At 37.6% G+C, this 18,232-nt stretch overlaps 1 protein-coding gene across 2 annotated transcripts in view; it reads left to right on the plus strand.

Annotated features, from left to right (window-relative positions):
- Positions 1–18,232, plus strand: part of LOC128263515 (uncharacterized) — a 123,472-nt gene that overhangs the window by 24,723 nt on the left and 80,517 nt on the right. For both annotated transcript variants that reach the window (XM_052998597.1, XM_052998596.1), the window contains exon 3: positions 6,979–7,061. The gene's annotated coding sequence lies outside the window, so the exon portion shown is untranslated. The remainder of the gene's footprint in view (positions 1–6,978; positions 7,062–18,232) is intronic.

Here is an 18,232-nt window from a genome sequence, read left to right on the forward strand (position 1 = left end):
AGGCATGACAAACAGAAGAACACTGCAAAAAAATCATGGCTTGACTGCGTTTTTAGTTTAATTTAAAAATGCCACAATAAATGCTAATAAAATGAAGTAAGGATTTAGAAATTTACTTTCTTTATAGCGTCCTTTTTAGACTTTAATTATGTAAACAAATAATGTTTTTCAATTTAAGTAGATAAGCCGGAGGACAAATATCAAATTAAATTTGCCAACAAATTTTTTGTCTTGGAATATCGGCACTGTGTTGGTTTTACCCTTCCTTTTATACTTTTAGCCCTCCTCCGATTCCATCAGTGACTGCTGCATATGTTTGGTTTGACTTGCGCTGCTTAATGCGCAAAATATTGCGATGATCAATAACAATCGCCTGTCCCTCACAGCTCTAAGCCAAAGCCCCTCTGCGTTCCACCTCTGGAAATCCCCTTTAGCCCCCTATTCTCATTTGTTGTTATCATGTTTGGCGTCATTATTGTTGTAATTTATTTACGCTCTGCACATTTTTCGCTTACGCCTTGGCTCAGTTTTTGCCTTTTGTCCATTTGTTCTGTGTGTGTGGGACTTTTATCAGTTGCGACAAATGTGGCAAGCTGGAAAAGCCCCCCTCTTCCATTTAAACACACACACGGTTTTCCCCAGCCTTGTTGTGTGTGCATTTGGCATGTGTGTTGTGCGTTTGATCTTTCAATTATGGTTTATGGTTGATTGATAATTGAATGTCTAATGTGGGCAGCGAAAACCGAAATCAAAGTCGGCGACTTATTAAGAAATTGGTTGATGTCGGGGTTTGGTTTGTGGGTTCAAGCTGGATGGGAGATTTTCTCAAGATTTCAGTGTTTCAAAGAATGTTTCAAAATTTTGTTACGGGTGAAGTCAACTGAGAGCTATGATAAGATATTGCACACATTTGCTTTATTATTAAGTAAATACATTAATTTGTATCAATATAAGACGGATTGGAAAATGCGCAGTTTAATGCACTAAATAGAAAATGTCACAATAGGTCTTTACAAAATATGCTATTTCGTATAAGTGGTTGCCCCTTTTGTTTAGAAGTTTTCTACTTTCTTTAACTTTCTTTTCTCCGGCATAATAAATTAAATAGAAGAGAGGTTAACACATACAGTTGACCCTAAGAGCTACCCAAGCGAATGCCTAAATAAGCAGCATCTGTTTTTTGTATACTCCCTAGTCCACGAACCTCTCTACCTGCCATGCATTAATTTGCGCAAATGACAAAAGCATGTTTGCTAATGGAAAACCTTTCTGTCAAATTTGCTTAAGTGAGTAAAATTTATTCTCACTTTGGTTATTTTTTCTTGATGTCGACAATGACTGTTGACTCGACGTCAGGGTTAATAATGGACGGACATAATTAGTGGCAAACGTGCAGTTTGTGTAGGAATTGCAGTGGCGAGTAAACGGGCTGTGAGTCTTTCTCATTTTTCATCCGATTGTGAAAATCGTCTGCGTTTGACACTTTCTTCTGGGCAAACAATAAATTTAAAGCCAGTCCGAAGTGAGAGCAACAAATTATCCCCTAGCACACATGCCGACAAATAGTTAGGAACTCTGAGAACAGAAAAACTGAAACACCACAAAAATAAAACCTGAAATGAAAACTATGCTCCGGTGATTTATGTTCTCCGAAAGTTGGCCAAAGAAACGAGCGAGACAGAGCCGGAAAATCCGAAACTATGCTATGCAAAACTTCAAAAACAACTGTCGAGGGGGGCAGGCGAGGGGCAATTGAGGGGAAATGGCCAAGCCGCAGCAATAAAAATTGACGCCAGGGCCAAGGATAAAGGAGCCTGCCTATAAGGGATACGAACTCCGGACAAAACACAGAGAAACAGCGGAACAGCAACTAAGCCACATGTGTCGCGCCCCGATCGAAAGTGCCGTAAATTAGGTCAGCGGAAAAGGGGAAAATGTCGAGGGCGCTGCGGAAAAGCGGGAAAACCTTCAACCAAAGTGTAACTCACCCACAGCGTAACAAATCGCTGAAGCATACCAAATCATGAGGGCAAAACGTGCTCACACTTTATACATAAAAAGCTGATGGGATTTACTTACCGTGCAAAAATAAAAAAAACTATGAAAATTTTTTTAAATTTTAAAAATACTTTGAATAATATTTATCTCTTACAAACCTTTAATTTTTTGTCTTACAAATTTGGTTATAACGTTGTAATATTCAATATAAATCGATTGATTGCTCAATTTATAATGTTATGGTATTTTATTTTTGTATTTATATAATTTTTAAAATTTTGTATTTGTATAATTTTTTTGCAATATGATTTCGATATAAATTTTTTTCCTCTGTGGATAATCAGGCCATCTGATGAATGTACAGATATATAAAACTACTCCATTTTGCCGCAGTAAATGTATTTATCAATTTGCAATTGCAAGTAGCGCAACCAGACAAAAGAGAAATCTCAGGGAATTACATTTTATTGCCATGCGGTTATATATATTTTCCTAGTTTTTCTTTTTTTGGAAGCTGAACTCCTTTTCTATAGGTAGTCAGGTGCCTAGACCTACACTAAATAACTTAGCTCCATCTTCTCCACAGTTACTGCCTTTCTGGGTGGAAAACTTTGCTTCCAGCACGCGCGAAAGTTTCAAGAGTGTGTGTAAGCCACGAATTTCTTTATTTTTAGCCATTGCTGCAGTTTAAACTTAAGCCAAGTCGTTGAAAAGTTGGCTTTGCGGCGAACGGCAGCCGGAAGGCTTCAAAATAAATGCGCTGTGAAAGTCAATCAAGTCTTGCAACATCGACTTTCTATCCGGTGCCCCTTTGCCACCACCACCATCCACTTTCGCCCGGAGTTTTCCAGTAACAACATTTACATCTTGATTGCAATTGATAGGTGGTCGGCTGAGTAAGACGAGTGCAGCAGGAGATAGTTAAAAGTGCCTGGCATTTCCTATTAAATATTAATCACGCTGAAAGTGGACGACGGAGAATCTGCTGAAATCGATTGATAATGGAATGCAGTTCAGTAATTAATTGGAAAGATTAATGGCCCGGTACTATATCTACGGAAATCGTTTTAATATAAAGTAGTTTAATGTGTAATTTAGTGTTCAGAATGCAATAATGTCTTATTTCTGGCTGAACAAACTCTTTATTTATTGCTTAACATGTGTTTATTGTTAAATATAAAACTCAGTTATCCAGCAAACTTAAAATGTTTAAAATGCTCATTAATTCACGCGGGTTGCCTTATATATTTAGCTGTTTTTCATTTTCAGAGCAGTTACCTGCTCTTATTTTACATCTTCAGCCTCCCTTTTCACATTTTCCTTTTTGGCCTACAAAATAATTGCCTACTTTTTGGTGGCACCAAACTTCATTTAAATTCTCCCAGGTTTTGGAACCCATGGGAATAGGTTTTGGTTTCTTTGCCCGCCGCTTGTGTTTCCCCAACTTACCCTGAAATTCCCCTCTCATCAACCAAATGCGACTGTAAAATTATACAAATTAATTTGGGAGCGACAATTGCGTCGAGTCGCATTAGAGGGGGGAAAATAGGGAGGAAAAAAGGGAGATGAAAATCCCTGGGCGGGAGGATCTATTCCGGTTGCCATTTCCTGTTTTGGCGGCGGGGCTGTGGGCGTGGCATCGCATTAATTATGCTCAAGTGTCCGCTGGGAAAGCGGCCAACACTTGTTTCATAATGACTTTTGTACCATCAGACGACACACCCTCAGAAATAAAGGGGACATCAGGCTTTGCATTTGATTTAGAATCGCAGCAGCTTTAAAAGCAGAAAGCAAGGGAAAATGAAAGGGTTTTAATGCATAAAACTATGCGTCAAGAGTCGAGCTGAAATTTATCGCTTCAACAGCGGCAAGGCAATATATCACAGATTTATGTCAGCATCATCGCCCACCTAAAACAGTAAGAGACGGAATGGGAAAAATAGAAAGCGGGCAGCAATGAACCAACTATAAACCCGAAAAAGAAAGTAAATAAAATCCAAAAACGCAATGCAAGAAAAACAACACTGAAAAGCGAAGGAAAGCTGAAATTGGTGAGCGTGAAAATAAAATTGAGCAGCAGGCTCCAGTCTATCTTTATGTAGGTATATGTGTGAGTTGGGAAAAGTAGAAAAGCAAATGGCAAGCAAATTGTAAGCCTTATCAGAGCATGTAGCTCCAGGATGGGAGAAGAAAATGGGAAAATGGATAAACTGGTGAAAAGCAAACATGCAAATAAATCTGTGGCTCTCAGAAGTTGCTCTACTTAATTTGATTGAAGAAAAACTTACAAAGACTGTGAGCGAAAAGGAGTCAAGTGACCCAACTGGGAGACAGCTTCGTCTAAGATTTCCTCTTAGCGGAAAAATAAAACTTTAATTTGCCCTGGAAAAGTTTTCTGGCTGCTGTAAAAATCTAAGTCGATATTCTAATGATTTGTTTTTTTTTATAGATAGGAAAATATTTAAAAATGTGTATTATTAGGCAAGGAAATGTTTATTTAAGTTGGGTTGCGTAACTTATCTTTTAAATATATTGTACAAACAAATGAATGAAATTTAACAGAAATAGATAATAATATTGTATAACTAAAGAAAAATATAGCTGTTATTTATAACATTTTTTTGTTGAAAACATTGGCTATTGTTAATAAGAAATTTATAATTTTAGTGTGTGATTGAAATAAGAGTTTCGTTGTGCAATGTCATTGATTTATTTCTTATCTTTTTTAAAAGAATTTCTTTCTTTAATGCTTTCATTTCATTACTCATGCTCTCATATTTCGTTCGAATTCGCCTTATTATTCAGCTGTGCCTGTTTGCTTTTATCTTTATTTTTCCCAATTTTTTCTCGGCTTTTCCTCTTTCCGCAGGCCACTTGTATTTATATGTTCTCAATTACTCTCGCATCTTGAGACCGCCAACATTTTTAAAGCTTAACAGCATTTTTCCACCCACTTGACTGCTGGAAAATAATATAAATATATATATATATATGAAATAAGGAAGAAAAAGCGAAATTGTTCGTCTCCTATTTCCATTTCTGTGGCTTATTTCGCTTTAGCCTATTTTTGTGCCATTTGTTATTGTTGTTTTACGTTTTCGCACTGCAACAATTTTAGATATTTTGCTTTTCTTTCAAAGGGAACGATGAAGGAGCAGAAACAGAAATTGTGGCCAGCAAAAAGTTGAACTTTATTTATTCTACTGTGGGTGTGGACAGAGGGGAGCGGTGGTAGCGAAAGCCACCTGCACTTTTTCTTTCACGTGCCAGCGACCACCAGCCACTTTTCCAGGAAAACTTGATGGAAAATGCTTGGACTTTCATTACATGGCCAGAAAACGCAGAAAACTTTTCACTTGTTTCCCCGTATTTTTTTTTGCTGTTGTTTTATTTTGGGGTTTCTGTTTTTTGTTCTGGCTTGCGGCTCTGGCTGCAGGTATTTATATTTAAATGCGGCTTGCGGTTCGCCATTGCGCCTATTGTTATGCAATGAAAGTTTGTTCGCCAACAGAAACTCCCTTAACCTCAATTTCAGATGGGTTTTTCCCTTGGCTCTCGGTAGCGCCAGTCCAGACTATTGTCATAAATTTTCCCGGACCTTCACGCCTTGCGGTTCCATGTGTCTATCGCAGCCATTCCTCAGCGACCTTCAATGTCAACGTTTTTATTATGTTATTGACTTCTAACCACATTTCGCACCAAATAAATGTGTCCTTGACAGAAGGCACCCAGAAGGAGGCAGATAAATATTGGGAGACGCCAAAGAATAAAAGAAAAACGTTTAGAAAACTCAGTGAACCATAATTTGTTGTGGCCTTCTCTCACTCTCTCTCTTCTTTATAGTTTTTGGGCCTATCTGAATTTCTAATACGAGCACAAAGCAGACTATGCATAAACATAAATAAATATATAATATATACTTTTCATAGTATATGCACAGGCATAAAAATATATATTTTATATGTAGTTATTTTTCTGTTGACGCAAAAAAGTGTTTTCCTCGCCCACTTCTTGGCTCCTTTTGGGTTTTTTATTTTTTGCTGTGTGCTTGCAAAGTGAAATTTATTAGAATCGCAAAATCTGTTTGCAGATTGTGTATAAGATTTGATTATTTATGGTCAGTTGTTTGTTGTGGCCAGCAAGCCAGCAGCCAGCATTGAAAATTGGCTAACACAACAAATCAGCAAACGCGGAGGAAGAGCCAAGGAAAAAGCGTAAACAGATAGCAGGCGCTGGCCAAGAGAGTTGATTTATGTAAATTTCTTGGTTTCGCCCACAAAAGTTCAGGCGGAAATGTTGTGGAAACATGGAAAATTATATTCAATAAAAATATCTCGCTCTGATGCCAAAAACTCACATTCACTACAAATTTCTGATAAAAGTTTGGATAATAAATAAAGGTTTTTTCAATACAAATATGCCTCAACCAAATGTGTGTTATTTTCAAATTGTTCAAGATTTTCTTAGAAATATAAACGTTTTACTGATATAAATATAAGAAAATGCCTAACCGAATGCCACTACTCCATAACTACAATATTCGGATAAAATTATTATAAATTGACGTTACCAAATATTTCAAGGTAAGCCTCAAAGAAATTCCGAGACAAATCACTTCTCAAAAACGTGCTTTAATTTTGTGAAATCCTGTTTCAAATTATTCTTAGCTTCAAAAAATTCTCTTTGGATCCTAATTCCTTGGGAGAATTCCCCTTAAAATTCTTAAACGTCCGCGTACGTTTCCCCAGCTAGACACAAGTTTTGCATTCACTAAATTAAACTACGAAAAATTCCCTAGCTCACACAAAAAACTCTTCAACACAAATTCAACTAATTAACTTAAGGCTCCTCGAAAAGCAAAACCAAAGCAAGACCAGACCATTCCAGAATTTCCCCTCTATCAACAACAAGAAAAGCAAATAATTTTCAACAAATTTAACTAACGCCGAAAAAAAAACTTTACCCTGTTGTTGCTTTCAGAATTAACCTGGCAGAGAAAGGAGAATTTGAGAAGAGAAGCGGAGAACCGGAGAACTGGAGCGTGAGGCCAAACTAAACAGGAGGTAAGTTGGGTAAACAATTTCAATCGCAATTAACGGCCAAGGGGAGGAGTCCTGGAATTCCCCGAAATAATTCCATACCATTTGGACATTTTTTCTTTGCGACTTACGATATTTTATAGCCAGTCACTATTTGCATAAAGTCTCAAAAGCACTTGCCTCATGCAAAAGAAAAACTATTGGACAATTGGGGTTAAATTAATGAAATACGCGTAACGGAATTTGCGTTTTTCATGAATAATGCATGATCCAGGTGGACACAATTGTGGTGCAACTCTTGCTGCGGGCATACATATTTTTGAATTTTTTCGTGACTGACAAACTGCCAATAAGTTTATTTTAACAACCAGATATCCAATGAGAAAACTTTAACCCAACTGCCATTAAAGGGTTAAATAGGAACTGTTCTTATTTTAATTTTTTTGTTTTGTTTTTCGCTGTTCTGTTGTACTTTGGCCAAAAGTTTTTTTTGCTGAGCTTGCGTTTTTATTTCGTGCGTCCGCAAATATTGACCGAATTAACAAAAGCTGCTGCGAAAGTTTCTCCGCAAACAAAGGCGAGCAAATGGCTGTGGTGAGGACTCGTGCCCTCTTTTTCACACTCCTATCCCTCTCTCTTTCTACCGTCCTGAAAGTGGGTTACTTGAACCTGTCCTGCGAAGTGTCAACATGTCTTGGCAACGGAGAAAGGGAACACCGCCCAGATGGAAAACTTATTACTCACACAAAGCAAATTGTTTTGCGCGAAGGTTGAAAACGGTGTGGGAAAATTTATGCGAACACTTTAGTGGTTAAATTAAACAAAGCTGAGAGGTTAAGTTTACTACCACACAGAAAATGAATGAGAATCTAAGTTTGAACTTATCTAACGTATATAAATTAGGAAAAAATGCCTTTTTAAGTTGAAAAATACATGAAATGCCTAAAGTTCTTATTGAGTTTAAAGATAAAACACAAAAAGCTGAAAAAAATGTTTAAAAATAAATTTAAACTTAAATTGGTTTTTAAGTTTTGCACACCATAAAATGTTTTCATTATCGACTTACATTTTTTGTTTTTAAAAAATTTGACCTAAACAAACATCCAGCTCAAACAAAATAGTTTACATTTCGGCTGGATTCTACTGCCAAAACCAATTGTAACCAATCCAAAAATATTTCGAACTACAATAAGAAATAAACTAAAACGAAACTCATGGGGGAATGGTGGGAGCCTGGGGATCTTGGCTAAAAAATGCGGCCATGTTTAGTATTTGTATTTTGAAATTCCGTGCACGTTCGACCACGGGGGTACGTGTTTGGCCCTGGGAATCGAAGAGCTGCACAACAGATATACACCCCCCGGGCAGTTAGAGTCCAGTTAGTTAGTGAATCGGCCAGAGAGGGTCGTGTAGAGCTCGGAGGTTTGTCCGGCGAAATGCTAAAAGCAAAAAGTCATGCAACTAAATCCTGTCGAAAACGTTTTAAACTCCAAAAGCAAAGAAATAAAAAGGATTTGAGCTAAAAAGCAGTGGAAAATGTGAAAGTCAGCGGGGGTTGGATTAGAGCAAAGGCTAATGCAAGTGGCTGACTTAAAAAATCCCAAATACGTGGTTCGGGCATATCGAATTTAAATGACCTCAGTAGGGATAGTCTAGGCTAGTGCCCTGCAAGCCGTTTGGTCCTCGAAATAGAACTGTGAAAATTCAATTGGGTCAAGCATTTTACAAGTTTTGTAAAGTTTTCAATTTTTTTGGCACAATTTGACATTTTGTCAAGGCGAGAATATTACTATTTTTTTAAACTAATTTAAAGGCAAGCAAAATATTACTAATAAAATATAAAGATAACAATTGGGTTGCACACTTACCTGTTATCAATGAGATTTTAAAAATTGAATTATTGATAAAATAAGATGTTTCTTACGAAGAAGTTTATAGTTTTAGGCAAATAATTTCAATATAACCTGGTTACATGTCTTAATCCTGTAATTCAGTTGGAATTTACTGAGCAGTCCGCTGTAAGCCAAGTAGAGCACACAATGTCGGGGATTCCCTAATACAAATCTTCTAAGTGAAGTCCGTTGGCAAATAAGAGCTTATATTTCGTTGAGTCAGCACTTAGTGCGACCGGCATGCAACATTGCATCCGTGCAATGCAGCTGTACCCCTGTCGTTTCTTCCTGCCCTACTCACTACCTCTCTCCCGCTTTTCCTTGCCCATTTCCACAACACTTTCCTCGCCAAGTTCGCCTCTTATCAGGGAACTGCACAGTTGTCAATGACTGTCAGCGGCAGACAAGCAGAAAAGCGAAGCACGACATTGCAGTTGGGTATCAAGGGCGGCGGTGGAAAACTCCACACTCGACACTGAACTGGTGACATTTCAATTTTCACACACGCTCTGCGGTTTTCGGCAAACGAGAAGCCCAGGGTGAGGGTGAGAAAGGCGGGAAGGAAAACCCAAAAGAAATCAAGGCAAAGCGAAGCCCTAAGTGGAAGTCCAAGGCAAGAGGCGTGGCTGGGAAAAGTAGGGGTGTGGCCACTATTGACCGCAAGCCGCAAAGTGCAAATTAAAATTCAATAAAGCACAAAGTATCTAGCCCAGTGGAACTTTACAGTAGTGAAATTTCAGTTACAGTAGACCATTGCTGTTGTGAATTAATTAAAATAATATCAAAGCTGATATCTTGATATATTTTTAAAAGTTTTTATAGAGTTAAAATATTTTTAATTTTCACCAGAAATAATCTAAAAAAAAATGTGTTAAAAAAAAAATTGTAATTATGTTAAAAAAAATTTCGTTTCATACTATCTAGCTAGAATGGTTTACCCACTCGATTGACCCCTGTTCCTTGAAATACAATTTCGTGTAGTCTGTAAATTACATTGGCAGTTAATTCCCAGCCCCCACCCCATAGTGTTCCCTCACCAAATTGCGTACTAATTAGCCACAGAAATTACTCGGTTACTCGGAAACAGCAAATGGGCGTGGGAATTTGGGGATTGGGAATGTCTGGGTCTTTTGTTAGGACAGTTCAAGGTCCTTTGACAAGGTCAGTCGTTAACCAATAGCTTCACCCCACCCGTCCGCTATGGTTAAGCTTATTTGCACCCCATTTACCTTACTCTTTCACTCTGTTTGCTTTGTACTGAAAATTGCATGCAAATTTCATGGCCTGGGTCTTTCATACAAGGCTTTTCCGAGAGCAACAAAGACTGGGCCTGCCAGGGTTTTCACACTTGCCTCCTGCTCTTTTTCTCTTTTCGTCGTTGACATTGTAAATAAATGGGTATGACTGAAAACTGTGTCAAGCTGCAAGTGCAACAAAAAACAATTCCAAACAGGAAACGTGCAAAAATTTGTTTAAAATTTCAACAGTTGAGCACCAGAACTGTGTATTCTCTCGCATATGTTGCACACTTCATGTGTAAATTTAAATACACTTGATTGTTTGTGGTGCGAATTGGGTCAAGCAATTGCAGAACAATCATCTGCGAAGGTCTTCGAGCTGTAAAAGTTATAAAAAAGCTGTAAAGTTACGGAGCTGCATAAAACCAGTAATGCATTTGAAGGCATATTAAATTCTCACAAGAGCATGCCAAAAGCAAATGCCAAGTTCTAAACGGAATAGTAGGAAAACGTAATAAAATTCTTTAATAGAAATGTTTTGAGTTCAAGGAAGGGATATACCATACATACCATATTTCGCTTAAGCACTAATAGTTTTAATCCCCATCTTATGTTTATGTCTCACTCACTGACTCCCCTAGATGCTCTCCATATCTGCATCTCTTTATCTTTGGCCTCTGCTTCAGTTTATATCCCTGTGCGAAAATAAATCTAATAAACGCATGGCAAACACATTCATATATCAAGGTGCCACATAATTTTTATGCGGGCAACTGAAAATGTGTATAAAACAAAATAAAAACTGAGGAAATAGAGGAAATCCTAAGGACATAGGGGGAAGGGCAGCATAAAACTCCCACAAGTGCATAAATTTCAAGCGGATTCTTTGTGGTTATGATGCTCTCAAGCAACAACAGCTACAGGAGCCGTAGGAATATGGTAAATTTAATATGCCCGTTGCAGCAGGCAATGAAACAGCTTGTGGAACTGCATAGGTGCAACACGTGCATACGTGCCACACCTGCCGAGATTTTTGGACGCGGTTGCATTTCCCCTGTTTTCCCTTACGTTTCCCGTCAGGTTATGACCACAATTTCTGGGCTCTCATTCCCGCTTACTTTTACTCTTCTTATGCTTCTTGGGTTTTTTACACTCTTTTTTTTTGCATTCACAAGTCGAGATTTCCGTGGGCTAACGTTGCGCACTGGGAAAAATATTACAGTAACTTAATAAGTTGTAATTACCTTACATGGTTTTTTCAGATATAAAAGTTCTTTCGTTAGTTCAATTAGTATGTAACTTTTAACAAATTTAGTTTAAGGAATAATAAAATAAAATTAAAATATGCCACAGGGAGAAACCTCATTATTTTACCGTGTACAAAAACCAGTGTGAAAACGAGAAGCTCTGCGCCGCATAAAAAACCGAAAAGTGTCACCAGGACGACAAGGAAGCTTCAGCTTCAACTTCTGTTGCTCCTTGGGCAGAACTTAGCTTCAGCTTGAGCAAATAAAATTTCTCAAAGCTGTGCAGGTGTGCCGGGAGCGGTTTTCCGAGGTGAGCATGCTGTATACAGGGGGCAGGGGCGGCGGGGGCGTGGCCCCTGCTATTAGCCTGGTTCGCATGCCAACTGAAGTGGCAATAAGTGCCATGCATATTGTCGCCAGCAGCTGACTCTGCGCAGCGATGGGGCCAGAAGAGGGTTAAGAGATTGCGAATGCAAGTTAGCTGGCGGAGCAAGTTTGGCTTATTAGAATTACAATCGTCGGATAAGAAGCGGAAGAGGTCGAGACGCTTGGGAAGCGAAGAAAAAAATCATAAACCTCTCAGTGAAGTTTGCAAACCTCTCGAGAAAATACAGCTAAGCATAAGCCGAAAAGAAATAAGTTAGAAAAATATTTATACTAATATTACAAATTTTACTTTCAAATTTTAAAATCATTTTAAAAATAAATGTCTTTGCTTTTACTTTGTAACCCCGTGTCACAAACACGTCATTGCCTTAATTATTTTAATAACCTATTTGCAGAAGAATACAACTATGTGTCTATTTTTATTCTAGCTTAACTTTGGTGTTATGTCACATTTTTGTTAAATTTAAAGTAAATCTCTTATTATTTGTAAATCTCTTATTAAGCACAATACAAACTTCACACCCAATTCTTGTTCGCCAAACCGCAAAAGTTTTCATCCCCAGCAAACTCAGCGGTTATAACAACATTTATTTCAACTTTATATCAACCATTACTTTTCCAACTCCGCACTTGCCGTATTTTTTGTTTCTCAAATTTTCTAATGGATTTTCCCAGGTTTTTTGTTGTGGTGGGGTAATAAAAAAGGGGGAGGAATGATTGGCCGGGGCCTTCGACTTTGGCTTGTGTGCACTTGACTTGAAGTGGTTTATCCATGTCAACACGGTTGCCTTGTCAATGTTGGTGGGTCGGTGGTCTCGGTGGTCCCAGGGTTCTATGCAAATTCGAGCCGCGTTCAAAGGTCAACAATGGCGGGCAACAAAGGAAAAAAGGTCAAGCAATTAGTGTCACAGCCGCCTGTCCAACTGGCAGACATTTGTTGAAGCTTGCTCAACAAAAATGGAGGATGGGAGTCCTCCCCATGGGTTGATAAGATAACATATAAGCGTATTATTACACAGGCACTGCGTTTGACTTTGATTTGTGTGCCTAAATATACATGTGTAAGTCTGCTAGCTTGTACTTTGACCTGCTATTTAGGATTTTCCAATCACTTAACTTTCACAGTTACCGCCTTTAAGATTATATTAAATAAAATGTAAATGTGCCTGAAACACTCGTCCTCATGCTTTATATACACCTCGCAGACAACCTGGTTTCTTTCGTGACACACTCTAAGTTTTTTTTTAACGCATTAAATTTAATTACGCATACGCTCAGTGAGCCCTGGCATTTCTGGGCAAACTCTTCATATTACTGGCACTTTCCCAAGATACTCACAAAGATGCACACGAACAGCCGTTTAAAGGAGTCATAGGGTATCTCTGGGGAATATAAGGTGGGCATAGTGTTTCGGGGCTACAAAGTGTGTTAGTATGCTTGATGAAAGCTTTTTTTTAGCTTGGGCATTTATTTCAAGTTGGCTTATATTCCTGGCATGTTTTCATTCAGTAAAAAATTTCTAAAAAGAGCATGTCTGCCACTTGTTGACCGTTCTTAACGATCTAAACAATATGGAACTGAATATTAATCTTCAAATAAAGATACACTTTTAAAATTATTTATGTAGGGTATAAAAACAATTTAGTTATGTTCTTGTGATATTTATAGAAAAACTAAACTTTTTAGACTATAAATACATATGATAATATGTAATTTTGATTTTGTAAGCTTTATCTATGTTTTTGAAGAGCATTCTAATAAATCAGGATAATGTCTTTAAAACTCTAACTAATTTTTGTTTCACATAACGAAGTAGTCTAATAATTTCCTATCTTTTTAAATTATTTTTTCTTTCAAGTCTCTTTTGGCATAGATTTCCCTCCTAAGGCAGTGCTCACTCCGTATTCGAATATGCACAACCTCTTTCTACTTCATATTTTACATATTCATTGCGTTGTACGAGTACGTCCCTTTTTTAGGCTACACTTTATTTTCATTTTACTTTTGGCACACGGAGTGACTATTTGCTGGAGTGGCTGCCTCAGCCTCAGCCTGCAGTTAATGTAACATAACCATCATCAGGGTTTCCTCGGCTTTAATGGGCTGGCGCCCTAAGATATGCTACACTTTTGCAGCATCGTGACTGGCACGAAAATGAAATGATTTGTATTCGCGCGAAAATAAATTATGTGCAAGTATTTTAAATACGTTCGCTGAGCATTTTTTCGCCAGCTGTCTTCCTTTTTGTTTCGCTCAAAATGAGCGCGCAATTTTTCACCAGCTCGGCCCGAAGGAAAATGGAAAAGGATGTGACTCTGTCTACGGGTTCAACATAATGAAAATGTCGAAGTGAAAGTAGTAAAATTTACATAATCTATGCGCACGAAAATAAATGAGAAAAATCACGAGCGTCCTCCCCTCTCACTCTGCAAAGATAAACATTTGATTAAGCGTATTAGATAAAGGCAAAATGTGAGGAAAATGGCAGTGACTGAGGGAAAATATCCCTGCAGGTAATACTCCACTTGATAGTGGAAGGCAGCAACTTCTGATGGCACAGCGCCAGCGATAGAGAGACGAGAAAACTTTATTAGATGTGAGAAATATTAACATGGCTCACTGTGTGTATATATACATGGGGTGCGGGGAAAGTTCTTCTGGGAACAACAACTATGCAAATCGACACAAAGCACGAAAGGCAGTGAAATGGCAAAGTTGTTGATGCTAAATTAAAATGCATTCTAAATGCAGCCACGACAATGGAACTTCTTCCGAAGTCAAGACTTTTCAAATGGAGAAAGGAGCCAGACAATTGGAATAAAACATAGAAAGAAGTTGAGTATAATGGAAAACAAAGGAGCGTTGCAAAATAAGACCACTCTGCTAAAGTGGAAGAAAGTCAAGAGGCTATATCTTTTCCTCAATGGGGGTTTCTTATGTATGCACTTTATTGTTGCTCATTAATATATTTTAAAAACAATAAGTAAGGGAAATAAAAAACTTAGATTTTAATGCAACTTTTTTTTCCGTGCCTTGGATATGGTTATAAAATCATTAAGTTTGGTTAAGTTCACTAATATAAGCATTTTCATTTAAAGTCAAAATATTAAAGTCAGAAAATGATTCTATTTTAAAATAATAAAATAGCATATTTATATAATGCCTAATACAATAACCCAACGCCTTTCTAAGCTAACATTATTTACTTACTATTTAAGGACATAGCAAAAATTTAAAGTAACTTATGGCTTCAAAATTAAATCTCAATTGTCTGTGGGAAGCTTTTCTATTTCCTATATATATTTCCCCAAGGTTTTATCAAAGCTTTCAGCAATTGTCATTCAGTCGTTTTGGTGGCAGGAGCTCTTCAACAATGCGAAAGCCAAGATAAGCTCAATAAAACTGTCGCCTTGCCACTTGGCAAACGCATTTACATATGCTCTCTTTTCTCCCGTTTTCCTTCTCCCTTTTACTTTGTACAGTAGAAAAGTGCAACATCAGCGGAAAAATAAAGTGATAGCCAGACTCTCCAGCGCTTCTCTTTATTCAAATGTGCAAAATATTCATTTATATATTTGAGTTCTAGCCAGGCTTTTCCGCACCCAAAACAAAACAAAAACGAAAATCTTGAAAAGAAAATGCAAACGTCATCGACAACAACAAAAGGTCTTCAGTGGAGTGAACTCTTGTTTCTGGTACAGGTTCCACAGCTTAAATTGGTTTAACCTTTCAACTGTCCCAGCAAAACACCGAGTCCCAAGATACTGCAGGAATAAAATATTAGGCTATGAGGGATCTACCAAAAGCAACATTTAATATTCCCTTTCTGTAGCTTTTATTTAAAATTTATGCTGATGTCTCCGACTGTCTGTGGGCCCACAAATGACACTCACCGATAGAGAAAGACACATTCTCGTAGAAAGAGACAGCCACTCTCATGTGTGCTTATGTAAATGTATTTACTTGTCTGCCGTCATTTTGAGGCAGTCGCCAGTCACAATCTGCTACATTTCCATAAATATTTTACAAAATTTACATAAAATGTAAAAGGCGCAAAATTCCAGGAACAAGATGAGCCACAGAGAAAGCGTCAGACAAGCGGAGAACACAAAATAAAAATTAATTCATGACGACAAAAGTCAATTTTGTAAATCCACAAAACATATGGTGCAAAGAAGCCACAACACAGATATGTGAAGTGGAAATGCAAACGATGTGCGGATGCCCCCGCATTTCCACCTCTGTTTTTTCTTTTCTCTCTTCTCCTTCCTCATTTTTCGATTTCCCTGGCACGTGGCTAAAATTTAGACGCATTGGGGCGCATAAAATTGCATTAAAAGCTAATGAGCTTGAAATAAAAGACAATTTGCTTTTGAATTGAAATTTTCTCTCCTTTTGTGTCCTTGGTATTTGGTCTTTTGTTTCCGTTGCGGCTAACCAAAGAAAGCCATTAAAGGAAATTTTCTTAAAATTACAAAACCAAAAAATCACCATGGTGTGGCTGCAAACGTGGAAATTGCGGTTGGAATGTAAAGTGGTGAGTTAACAAAGCCACAAGAAAATGTACAGTTCTCTTCAGAAACACTTACCCATATTTATTTGCTGTTTTTAACATTTCAGTGTGGTATGTTGCACCAAATCGCTTATTTAGATAAAATCATAATAAGTATACAATAAAACTTTACAATGTGTCTAAACATATCAGAAAATGTATATGCTTATTGCAAATGTTTTTTTTTTGCACGATAATTTACACGAACCAAAAAAATTAAGAATTTTTATTTAGTTGCCATTCATTTGTTTTTAACCTAAATACTCCAGAAAACAGGAATTTGCATTTATTGGCTTTGCATTTGCTTTTAGCTTAAATAACACTGGAAACAGGAATTTTTATTTTCTTCTCATGGACTTGCTTTAAGTTAAAATAGCCAAGGAAACAGGTTTAGATCTTTCTGTTGCACTCAAGTTAACCAAAATGGAAATCTAATCAGCTCATAATTTACTGTTAATTACTCTAATCTGGCATTCTCGAGACCGGTTGTCTGGTATCCTTTTTCACATCCCTACAACTCTCTCTTAATAACCATATCAGTATCTCTTCCGTTCAAGTAGTTTGTATAGTTCGTAGAACAATTTGCGAGTAAAAAATTTGCTGCCATTGCAGTTAAATGAACCAACAAAGTGGGCAAAAAACTCCCCATACAGAGTGGGCGTGGCTTTGTATTGAAGTGTTGTTCAGTCTTCTAACCTCATCAATCGTTTACTTTATGGTGGAAAGGCTTGGCATTTATTGAAGCTGCTTGCCAAGGCTTTTGTATGTCCCATGTAGCAGCAGCAGCAATATTCACTAAACACTGGAAAAAAACTTTCAAAATTTAAAGGACAAACTGTAAAAAATCAGCTTAAATGTAACATTTTTATATTTTTAACAATTTTAGCAAAATTGAAATGTATAATATTAATTAAGATAATAGATATATTTTATTATTTTATATTAAAAAGTTATTCGTCAAAAATATTTAATTAATTATTACGCATGTTTAAATTTTCTTTTTAAACCTTAATTAGCTAAGATTCTAGAACCCCCTTTTCCACTGTACACCTTCGCCTGGGGCTCTAGGTCCTTTTCATGCCTGCATGCGTATTTACAAGTGTACGGGGGGCGAAATCTCTTCTGGCTCGGCTTCGTCTGTCGTTTGCAGGAGGCTCGTCATTTCTCTACCTCCCAACCCACGAAAGGACCCGCAGAAGCCCAGACCTCCCTTAAATCTGGCCCATAGAAAGTAATCTTAATGGCTTTTTTGTTGCTGGCGAAGCAGGAGCTAGATGCGGTTGCAGCAAAAAGGGTAGAAAAAGTCCTGGGCAGGCCATGAAAATTGCAAAATGCATTCAACGTTCTGGGGGCCAAACGCATAAATTGTAACCCCAACGAAACTCCTGGCCTTTCTTAGACAGCCTCTGCTCCTGCTCGTATGGCGTCTGCGGATTTGAATAGCCAATTTGTTTGGCATTGTTTGCCCAGATACTCCTGCTCCAGGAGGCGGGATGGAGGAGTTTCGGAAAATCTCGCAGAAAGGGGCATTTGCATTTCTAAGATAAAATGCAAATATTTCAATTTGTAACTTAAGCAAATTGCCTCAATGAGTGCAGCTGTCAGTCAACCTCAATGGCATTCTCCTTTTCAGACACGAGCCTTTGCTCCATAAAGAACCTTCAGAGTTTATTGCTTTCAGCAATTGACCGTAACATATTTGCCATATTTCGTACTGAAAAGTTCACAATTGTGTGGGAATGCAAACGACACGCACTTTGGATTTTTCTACATTTTATTGATGCAGCAATTAGCAAAGAACGGTTTTTTGGGGGCAAGTCGACTGGTGTTGGGAATACAACCACAAAATAGTAAAGATGCTTAAGTTATTACAGTAAAA

Source organism: Drosophila gunungcola, unplaced genomic scaffold (genome assembly GCF_025200985.1).
Source record: "Drosophila gunungcola strain Sukarami unplaced genomic scaffold, Dgunungcola_SK_2 000001F, whole genome shotgun sequence".
NCBI classification, from domain to species: Eukaryota; Metazoa; Arthropoda; class Insecta; order Diptera; family Drosophilidae; genus Drosophila; species Drosophila gunungcola.